Here is a 12,122-nt window from a genome sequence, read left to right on the forward strand (position 1 = left end):
TATCTATCCATGTCCGACATGATGGAGCGATGTTAGGGATGTTACCACTGCCGCCACCCGATGCACCGAATTGGGTATGATGGTGCGTATAGCTATTAGGAGCTGACACTTTTTGGAGATAGCCAACGCTCGTTGATGGAGTGTGGTACATGTTAGAAGTAGAATTGAGCCTTTTTGGGGTGGTTGCCGTGTACGGTTAAAATCTTGGCTTTTTGTTGTATCAACCTTGATGTCCATCATGAAAATATAAATAAGAGTGAATCAGCATTATCTTTTCTTATAGTGCGTAGTTGGTGTGTATTGCATTATGGTTGTTGGAGGGAGAGATGGTGAGACTTGTTTATGCTTCCATTAATAAGCTACGCTGGGACCATTTTCAAATATATATATATATATATATATATATATCTCTAGTCATAGTTATATGGAATCGAGTAATTAAAGAGAGAGTGCTTGTGGCGACCTCAAGCGAGTCGGGGGTGTCACACCGGAGATAGGTCGACTCGATAGAGGCATGTGATCAAGTGTGGGTGATTCCACCAGATCGCACAATTCTTGTCAATCGGCACTGGACCGACTTTTCTATCAATTGGGTACCTTGTGTCCATATTTGAAACCTTGAGATTACCCCGACAATCGAGAGTTACCAATGTGTCAAAGATGTATATTGTGGCTTAAATTGATCAACTACAGGTCAAATGCATGAAAATTTCTAAAAGCTACCCGGTAAATCATGACACGCTAGTATCGTGCTAGAGTGAAATTAACCGTGAAATTGAGATCAAATTCAGAAACTGAAAGTCTTGATGTGTCACAAATCATTTTAGGAACATTGACTTATCTTTGGAAGATTTTTCTTGCAAACTGAGTCTTTCAACAAAATAATCAAGGTATGGTTAATTTGGTTTAGAAAATTGGTAGGCCCGTTTTTTGTCGTACTTTTGAGATCTAAGATGTTCCTATGGTTAAATAAAGATGTGAATTAAAGTGTGGTGACATTGGATTAATTTTATGGATTTCAATTGGACTCAATTGGAAGAGAATTTAATGGAATTAAAGAAATTTAATGTACAAGATTTTCATGCCTCGGTGGAAAAAGAAATTGCACCCATTGGAAGATGTTGTGGAGGATTTGGGTTAGTGAATTGTGATGTCGTCTTATGTCATGATAGTTGGGGCCAAAGAGAAGGAGATGTGGACAAGTGGAGGGTGTGGATTGGCTCTCAAAAATGGGGCTTTCACTTCAAACTTATTCTCCTTCCTTGGAACTTGGTTTTTTGTCTTGGAATTGGAGAGAGAGGAGGCTGAACGGAACTAGCAGTCGCACGCCTCCTTCGCCACTCGCTCGACGCCACCATGTGTCGCCGGAGACTGTCGTTTTCGCTGCCATCCGCGCGTGCACTAGTGCCGCTCCTCCTTTGCCCACTCACTGGCCGACTTGCGCTTTGCTCTGCCTCCATCTGAACCTCTAGCACCGTCGCCCTTCATTGTCCAGTTGCTACCATTGTTGCCAAGGCCACCAAGACACTGCCGAAGCCACCGCCAGTCACCCGTTCAAGTCGTCACTCGCCTGTGGAAGTCAGCTACCGTCGTCGCACCTCCAACAGGTCCAGCCACTGCTCATCCGTCATTCGTACTCCTCCAGCCATGTCTCTAGCCCTTCGACTGCCTCAGCTCATCTAGGAAGTCACCCGGAAGCCTCGCTTGTTGCCGAAACTATCACCGTCATCGCTTGTCCGCACATGCCGTCCGACGCGTAAGCTACTCCACCCCTTCTGTCACTGCTTCGTTCACCATACAACATCGATGTTCTACTGACCAACCACTGCTTGACGCCACTACATGTCACCAGAAGTCCCGCCTAACCGCCGTGAGCCACCTCCCGAACTACCGCGCCTCTCCTCCGCCCTTTTTGACCCGAACCAACATCAAATCCGCCCTCCTTCAACCCCAAAACAGTAGCTGGAAAATCGGTATTCCAGCTCGGTTTTAGCCTGTTTTGGCCGGCCTCCTGACTCCGAATGCTTGGCCCACCTTGGGAAAAGTCGATCCTCATGACGTCTCCATCATTTTAGTCAGATCGGTTTGTTAATCAGGTGAGTTTTAACTCACTAAACCTTGATTAGAGGGTTAATGATGCTTTAGGTGTGCTTAGTTTATGTTAAGTGTTATTAAGTGGTTAGTTTCATTTATTTAAGAGTAGATTAGATTAGGTGGTGATTAGTTTAAAGTGTGTTTAATTAAGGCTAAGTGGAGATTATTCTAGAATAAGGCTTGATTAGACATAAATGATTTATTTTTTATATAAATAAATGAAATTATTAAAATATTATTATTTAATTAATTTCTAAATAAAATTAATTATTTAATAAATTTCTAAAATTATTTCGGGATCTTATTTTCTCATAATTTTGCGCTAATCACTGTTGTGTATTTAGATTTTGAATTTGATCAATGGATAATGCAAATTTCGTGCCGATCCCAAGTGTTGGGTTTTGATACCAAAATTGGATTTTAAGAATTATATAAAATAGTGGGGTTTGAACAAGTGAGATGTTGGTTTTCTTGTTCAAAATTAACGTGCCCCCACACACGTGAATAATTTCTGGAATATTTTTAATTTGAAGAAAAGAGGCCGGGATCATTATTTTAAATTGAAGTATTGAGTGAAATGCAAAGTGTCATAAGCTGAGTGTGGATTGATCGTGTGATAATTAAGTGGAAATCGTCCTGGGCTATTGAGCCAAACTTGCCCCTACATGGGATGCTCCTTACAATGGATATGGGTCGCAGTAGATTCTAGGCCCATGCTCCTTCGGGAACGCCGTCGACATAATGACGAAACCGCGCTCCAAGGTGGGGAGGCGATGCCTGGCATTAATGTCAGTAGATAGCCCAACTACGAGTAGGCTATGCCTTTGTGTTGTAGTGAATAACAATTGGAACGCATGTTAAATGATTTGATGTGTCGAATTATGGGGTAGGATTATGTGGCATGGTATGGGACGTGTCATAACAATTTAATCTTATAATCAGGACTCCGATGGTTGTTGGTTATGTGAAAATATTTGTGTTTCGGTTGTTTAAGTTCGTATTACTATTCATGATTGAATGATATGAACATGATTGAATGATTTGAATTGTGCTAACTTGCATGAAGGAACTGAGGCGAGGTAAGTCCTCTGTATGGTGTGGCTAGGCCATCCTGGGGTGTATTTTCTTTCTAATAGGGGTTTGGGGGGTGAACTTGCTAAGATAATGTGTCACCTCGGTTGTGGGCTTACATTTTCAAGTCCCTAGTGGACGGAGCGGCCAGATCGCTTTGGTTGGTCTTGATGAGTTGTAGAGGTGAAGTCAGGAGGATTGGAGAATGTGTCCAACTTATAGGTCATAGGACAATTCCTTTTTAAAAAGCCGATCTTTTGTAGACTTTTGGCTATAGACCTCAGTTTGTAAACTCCGTTGATTTATGTAAGTGTATTGTTGTGAAATTGCTTCTTGCTGCTCTATCCCGTATTAGATTGTCAGGGGTTTTGTAATAAACTTCCGCATATGCATTTAAATAAAATGAATTGGGTCGGCGACGCGTCCTGAGAACGTAGCATTTGCATGACCTAGATGGAATGTGCACGTACTTAGGGTTTGGGGCGTGACAAGGACTGCTAAAGTTCTTGAAAAAGAGAAAATTATTCTCTTATTCACATTTGAAAAGGAGGCTGAGTGGTTGAGGAACTTCTTAGTAGTCTTTTGGGAAGAATGACACCTTCTATGTCTAAACATTATGATTGCCAAGAGGCGCCATTGCAAAGAATGAAGTGTTCAATGGTAAAAATAGACAAATCCGATTTAGACATGATGTAGTAAACCAATTGCTTAAAGATGGAACTTTGTTCACCTATTATGTAAATTCAGCAGTGAATTTGATCGATCCTATGACTATACGCTGAGGGGAATAGGACTTAAGTTAGTTGAAGAAAATCAACAGTGATGGTAACCCAACCTATGTGATTGGGAATCCCATGAATACGTTCGTATGGGTAATGACAAGTCACTTGTTGATCTAATAATACACTATTAAAATTTTTCGTCCCTACTAAGAGCCATTATACGTGATATTAAATTGTAGAATATTTGATGGGATCACCTATATAAGTGTGGAGTGGGGGTTGCTTCTATGAGAATTATCGGCAATTGTCTCTAGAGCACTTATGAATAAACCAAGTACACATGGCCTATTAACATAGAATTGCGTTGAAGAATAAAATATGTGGGACTATAATGTGGGCAGTGAAAATTATCATTTGCAAAAAGAGATTCTTGATTCATTGAAGTTTCAAATTTCACAAATAATTTTAGAATTATATTTCATTTTTTCTAGGTCCAATTCATAGCCTAACAAATACTAGTTTTGAACTTTCCATGCATTATACTTCGATAACCCATCGTTATTCCTTCATTTCTTTTTAAAACCTTTTGAAATATGTCAAGGAAGTTTATATATTTCAATAAGTTTTGCAACATTGAATTTTTTTTTTTTACTGTCATTAATTTGTAACGGGTTTTGTTTGCCATTATCTGTAATGTTTTATAATGGTTTAGTAATAGTTTTGTAATGGTCTTGACTTCTATCAATTTGCAATGGATTTTTAATGTTTTTCTAATAAATGCAAGGATTGAAGATGGAAAATGGTCATCTCTTTCTTTTACCTACAAATTGTAACTTCGAATATAATTAAAAGGTAATATAAATATATCAAAATAAAAATATTCTTTCTTCTCTTTACTTATCTTTCCTTTCTTTATTTGGTTGTATACAAAACGTTGTTCTTGTTCCTTCTATTATTCTGTGTGGAATAAAGAAGATGGTATACTATATCTTGGAAGTATAGCTGTTAGAACTTATCACACTGAGTTTTGTACTTCAAAGAGCGGAATTATTATTAAGATTGGTGTTTGCACACCTTAGATAATCAATCTTACAATTTCACAAAAGTTCAAGGGCTCAACTGAATCAAAGTAAAATCCAGCACTGACATTGACCATTGATAAAGGTTTATTCATTACCATCGCAACCAAAATTTCGGGGGCACCACCTAAAATTAGGCTAATGAATTGCTAAACCTAGACTTAGTTCGGGTTCTCCCAAGTCCATACCAATTCACGACTTAGATTCAAATATCTAGCATGCAAAAAGGAGTTGCCACTAATCAATTTACGGTAGGTCGATTAGACATCTAAGTAAAGTAACGAAAGATTTACTTTACTCCTATGAACAAGAGATTATAAGTTCAGGGACTTGATTATGCTAGATTTCTCTAAAGCCCTTTCGGTACCTTTCTCTTTTATTTTGAAAAAAGTGTTTTGCAGGCAGCTTGAATTGATTTTAAATCTATTTCCCTAACATGTGAGGTGATCATGCAGGTGCGTAAACCATCAATTTAACACACATATAAAGTAATGAATAAATTGGAAGACTTACCTCATAGTAACGAAAACATCTGCAATGTTAAATCAGAATTCATATCAACAGTCCTAGATATAATTTCTAATTAACACACAATTTTTTTTTTCACTTATTCAATGAGAATCATGCAATTCATGCTACTAATCTAACATGAAATGATATGATATGGCAACATGACCTAAACTATATGATATAAATAAGCATGTGGCCTATCCTGAAGCATGAGATGAATTTATGCTATTTTTTTTTTTTGTATTTTTCATGAAGCTCGAAATTAAAGAAATGTAACAATTAAATATGGAATCTAAATTAACCAACTGACGTAATTCTAATGACAAGCAATTTCTAACTAAATGAACCTAGCAACAATTACTAGATGACGGAAATTTCATAAACCTAATCCTATGTGCATGATTTTTTCCTTTTTGCATTTTTTTAATGAGAATTCGTAATTAAAAACCACTAAAAATCTAACTAAGGTGAAAACTAAAGTGAAATGATATCTACTCTAAATGCCTTCTAAACATGTATTTTAAAAAAGCTAACCTATCATGCAATCTACATGGAATGCAAAATGCAATTTTTTTTTTTGTATTTTTGGGATAAATAGAACAATTATGAGATAAACATCAAACCATCCATGATCATCAAAAATATTATCCATCACTCAATTTGAAATTCAAACTTGACTATCTCGCTAATAAAATCAATAAATTGATCTTAAGTTTTAAAGATCAAAGATATCAACTTCCCACGTGAATAATTATTCCATCTAAAGTCTTATAGATGGAATAAAAAATTCGTGCGGTTGCGAATTGGATGCTACATCAGGGAATTTCAACCATGCATCGAGAGATAAATCAAGCAAAGAGACAAAATATCAAGAAAACTAATACAAGATAAAATAAATCTTCCTAATAAACTAAATCTAATAAATCTACCTAATAAAGTCAAATAGATCTCTACCTAAATTTGAATTTTTTTTCAAAAAAATCCAATCAGTAGAATGGACCAACAATGGGCACGGCACAGCTAGGCTCGAAGGGCAAATTCCACAGATAGAAGAGAAAAACTAGTCTTATCAATAACCGTAAAGTTAGATCATCAACCTAGCTATTTCATCAGACACATGAATCTCACTCTAGAAATGGAATTTCTTTCTCATAGACATCAACTATTCATTTGAAAACTAATGGCACATCCTCCTCCTCAATAGGAACTTCACTTTGACTTGCCTCCTGGTCTGGACTGCATTGTGTACTCTTTTTCTTTTTTGGGATAAAGGCTGGTGCTCTAATAGGCTAGGCTCAGCGTGACTCGAAGACGGATGGACTTGGCGCGGCTACGGACGACACAAAAGCAGCGGCTGTGGTAATGAGTCGGCGTGGCTCGACAAGGCCGCAACAAGTTCGACGGGCTGTTATACGGGACACCAGGAAACTTAGAGTGGCAACGTCGATTCAGCAAGACCAACGGGTTTCACCAATGCTGGGCTGGGCTACGCTGGGCGCAATACAAGCCTGAAGAACCCACAGACACGTCTGCACCAAAGGATGGATGTTGGCGACGCTGTTCAGCCCCTCCTTGACACGCCCTTGGACTGACGTGGCAGAGCAGCGGGACAGAATGTAGAGACGATGCTGCTGCTCTCGGCCAATGTTGGGCTGGAGACGATGCTGTTCGGTCCTTCTTGAAACGCAATTGGACTGGCGTGGCAGAGCAGCGGGAGCAGCACCTGGCGTTTGAAGATCCGAGCGTTTGCATGGAAAAGCTGATGGCGCCGCTGGGATCGATGAGGAATCAATGTGATGCCGCCTGAAGTCTGCTGGTTTGACCTCGTAGGAACAGCACCGAAACTTGCTGAGTTCTGGGGTTATTTCGACCTAAAGTCGGCGAACGTTTTCCCCTAATCCCTCTCTCTCTCTCTCTCTCTCTCTCTCTCTCTCTCTCTCTCTCTCTCTCTCTCTCTTCGTGTCTTGAATTTTCTTTAACTCAAGAGGAAACGAAAGAAAGAAAACCCTCACTCGGCCAAAGACCCCCAAAAACCGAAGCTCTCTTCTTTTTCTTTTTCTTTTTTGTGCTCGATTTCCCCTTTTCCTTGTCAACCGAGAAAAGAACCCCTTTTTAGGGGAAAGACTAGGATTTCAATTTCTTCTTCATATCCACAATCACAATATTTCTTCACCAATTTTATCCCTTATTGATAAGGATTCAAGATTATGATAGAATTTTTCTCTAAATCCGAATCTTGCAAAGATAAATCGCAATATTTTTGTCACGCCTGCCCTATCCAAAAAAAAATATATATATATATCCATCATATCCTGGAAAATTTTCGAATTCCAATTTCTCATGAGATAATTTCCGATCATTAAAAAAAAAGGCTTGGGCCAATTTGCTCACCTCATGGGCTTAGTTCGGTCTGCCAAGTTAAAGTTTAGAACCACTAATTCGAATCCATCCATAACCGGTCCAAAAAATAAATGCAAAACATGCAAACTAAAAATAAATGCACCTAAATTTATATGTTATGCAATTAATATTTTTCCAGGGATAAAATTAACCCCTAATTTTCTATGCAATAAATAAATGATCGGATCGCCAAAATTTAGGTGTCAACAATTACTAGCTTCTTTTCTCCTTCTTCTTTTCTTCTTTCTTTTGCTACCCATCATGTTCTTCTATTTCATTCATTCATGGAATAATTAGATTAGAGTCTTAAAATTTATCAGGAAAGTACATTTAAGTTTTAAAACTTATTAAGTTGGTATAACCCGAACTACGTGAAAGATAGTCAAGTAAATGGAAGTATTTTTTTCTCAATGGCAGAGCGCGTGTCTTTGAAGTTAATAGGAATTAAAACTATGTGGATCATTTAAAGTTAATTATTTAAACCTGAATATATCATAGATAGCTAATCATTTATCCAATCAGAACATTAAAAACAAGGATATGAAAGATACACCTGATAGGAAAGAATTTAAAGTTAGCATGGGGGCTTTGCTTTAGAGAAAATGTGAATAATGTAACTAATAACTGGAAAAAACTTAAGGACAAGAGTGGGTTTTGCCACTCAATTAAATTGATAATTGTGGTGAATGGAAGATTTAATTGGTTTCTAAGGGTGCGCATGATAAAATTTCTACTTTTCTATTTCCCGAAACAGGTTTGGAACATAAATTCATTTGGTAACACAATTTGATTTTTCTATTGCTGGAATAGATTTTTATTACAGAAATAGATTTGAAAAAGAAATCATAAGCTAAAATTTTTAACTTCTCAATTTCTGAAATAGAAAATTAGTTTTTGGCCAGAAATCAATTTTGTTCCAGAAATTTTGTCATGCGCACCCTAAGTTATCCAATCAACCAAATAGCTGCAATCAAATTAAACATTAAGGCTTCGATGCTCCAAGAATATCTCGATTGCATATGGTTGCCTAATAAATCCGTGCAAATGAATCCGCCGCACTGAATGCGCAAATCAAAATGCCAATTAAGATTCTATAGAGAATTTTGTAATTTAGATGTCATCAAATAATCTTCGAAAATTTTATATATTAATTTGATATTTACTCTTTTATATTTGACAACTTGACAAATTTTAAGTAGCAACTGAGTCATGATGTGCGAACCCAAGTAATAGACACTATCTTTCATTCCTAAGTTTATAAAATACATTCACCTATAATCTAATTATATAAATTTAATTGTTAATAATGTTAGTAGCATTTTTTCATCATCTATTGGCAATAAATTATCTCTCATTCGTTGCAACGCGTGGATATTTCTTATTATGGCAAAAATTAAAGGAACGTGTATTGGAGAAAGCTTCCGTTACTACTGAAAGGGTTGCGAGATCGTGTACCACAAGGACAAAAGGGCACAAAGAAGTATAAGGAGAATCCTTCCCTCTTAGCTCCGCTTTTAATTACCTTCCGAGGGGTGGCTAGCCATTGGGATTTTTATTACCCAATTTTACCAACCAAAATGTCCCGATATAAAGTAAGAATATCAATGTCAAGTTTAAGACTGCATTTGAATCGGCCTTTGGGCAAAGCCTTCAGGGAAACGTAAAAGATTTGGGATTAAATGGTTCTTTTTGCCAATTACGGTAACCGTGGACATTTATAACTAGAACAAGAATATCTTATTAGAATAAAAGGAAAGTGTATTGGGGAAAGTTAAGTCACTAAGAAAAGGCTTGTGAAACTGCGGACGACAATTATGAAGGGCCAGAAAGGGTAAATGGAGAAATCTTCCTACTTGACCCATTTTTTAATTACCTCCCAAATGGAAATTAGCCAATGTGATTTATTATTTAATATGACCGAAACATCTCACAAAAGTAAAAATTTCCATGAAAATAGTAGAAGAGCAAATACTCTTGTTTGTCGCTATAAATACTAAATACAGCACCTTACCAAAAAAAAAATACTAAATACAGCAATATGTTAATCTTAAACATGTTGCTAGTATCTAATTACTTAGTTCCATCCTCATTAAATTCGCTCACATTTGCGCCACTGGCTGCCATGCAAAGCGAAAGGAGATAACTGTTCCAAAAATATAATGAAAGCTAGGTAGCGCCATATTCAACAACTACATTCGATCACATTCATTTACATATGATGGATTTTTTCTTTATTGATGGGCCTAAGTTGGCCCGTCCGCCCAAGTTGGGCCCTAAAAGCCCGGCCCACGGGAATAGGGCCCGTGAATGGGGGAAGGTATAAAAGGGAGGAGAGAGAGGGAGAACGCATCTCAAGGAATCATTAACATACGTACGTCTCCCTCTCTTTCAATGTTCTCTCTCTTCCTAAGAAAGGACAATACGCTTAAGGCGACACCATTTCCCTCTTCAAGGCAAATTGACATCATCAGATCATAATTTCTTCCTCGATCTTCAGCATTGGTGTCTAATCTGTGGCTAACAAGGTACGCTCGAATCTGTGGTGTGCTTTACGATCGGTAATACGTGTAATTCATGGGCTTCCGCATTCGATTTAGGGGTTCGATTGAGTGTCGAATCCGGTTTTCGGGGATCAGTCATTCCCAACATTGGTATCAGAGCCAGGTTCACGTTTTTCCCGACTTGTTTGACATTTTTTGATTGATTTTTTCATGAAAACCTTCGGCCGTACGGATCGGGGAGAAAATCCCAACACCCGAGCGTTGTTCGGCCATTTTTCTGAGTTTTCGTAAGTCGAAATCGAATTCTGAAGGCACTAGGAGAAAGGGCTCGTCAAGATGAGTCTGGCGACATGTCGTGTGTCGCCGGACGACGCTGCACGCGCCCACACGCGCTGCCACAAGCCGCTGCGCGTGGGCGCCACACGCCCGAAGCGTTGGCATCGGCCAGCACGTGCGCCACACGCGCCGGCGGTGAACCGGCGCATGGGCGCCGGCGGCCGACCAACCGGCACACGCCGGTCGACAAACCGACGCGTGCTGACGTCATCGATGACGTCAGCGATCATGCCGATTGGCCGGACGGTCACTGGCCGGCGACCCGACCCGACCCGACCCGCGGGCGCCCAGCACGCGTGCGGCACATGCCGGCTGACGTATGCGTGACGTCAACCCGCGCACGTGCGGGCGGTTCGAGCGAACCGGCCCGACCAGCCCGACGGCCCGACCGGTCCAACCGGCCCAACGGCCCAACTGGTCCGACCGGTCCGACCGGTCTGATAACTTGACCTTTGACTCGTTGACCGAGCATTAACCGTTGACCGTTGACTTTGACCGTTGATCCAAAAAAAAGAAAAAGGAATTTGTTTCTTTTTCAATTATGTCTGTGTGGGTTAGAGGTAATCAATTTTTATTCTGCATTTTTTACATGAATCATGGAAAATTATGTATTTTCCATTTTGTTTATTGTGGATTATAAGTGATCCATTTTGGTTCAGCATTTGTTGTAGGAGCTATGATGCATTATGCACGGATACCTGCAATCCCGAGAACGGACGAAGGAAGAGCTAGACTGAAAAGGCTGATAAAAGAGTTAGCTGATTATCGGTGACTTGATGGTGATTTAGTATCACATATGGTCAAGGTCAATCAGATGATATAAGAAATAATCTGGAATGGTTATCTTATGCCGGATTTTGAGAATGTGCCGACTTTGATGAACACTCTTCCACCTGAATGGCAAGCCGTGTTAGATCGGCTATGAGAGGTCAACGTGGTCCCGGATTATAAGAATCTAGTGGATGCTTTTGTAAGAGAGTACTATAGGATTGAGTTGGCCAAAACTTCAACCCTTACATTGAGCGCCACATGGCGCAGAGTGAATGCGCCTTGGTGGCGACATGAAAGCTCTCCAAAAGTTTTTTCATGGTTAGCAAATGTGCCTTCAGTTTTCTCAGATGTTTTGACTGATAGATTATAAGGAACTTTCCCTATTTATTTCTTAGATTAGTTTGAGATTACTCTGTGTGAATATCTCTTTATATGTTGATATTTCTTCTTGGACATATTACTTAGTGTAATAAATTGTCGTATTTGTTGAAAGCATTATTATTTTATTGGATGTCAATTATCTGTTACTTTCTGTTAATTGCTGATTGCTATGGGTAGTTAGCTGTGGGTAGTTCATAGAAGTTTTTATAACTTCATAGAATTTATTTTGCATAAGACAATTATATTAATAATAGTTT

Source organism: Rutidosis leptorrhynchoides, unplaced genomic scaffold (assembly GCF_046630445.1).
Source record: "Rutidosis leptorrhynchoides isolate AG116_Rl617_1_P2 unplaced genomic scaffold, CSIRO_AGI_Rlap_v1 contig419, whole genome shotgun sequence".
Classification (NCBI taxonomy): domain Eukaryota; kingdom Viridiplantae; phylum Streptophyta; class Magnoliopsida; order Asterales; family Asteraceae; genus Rutidosis; species Rutidosis leptorrhynchoides.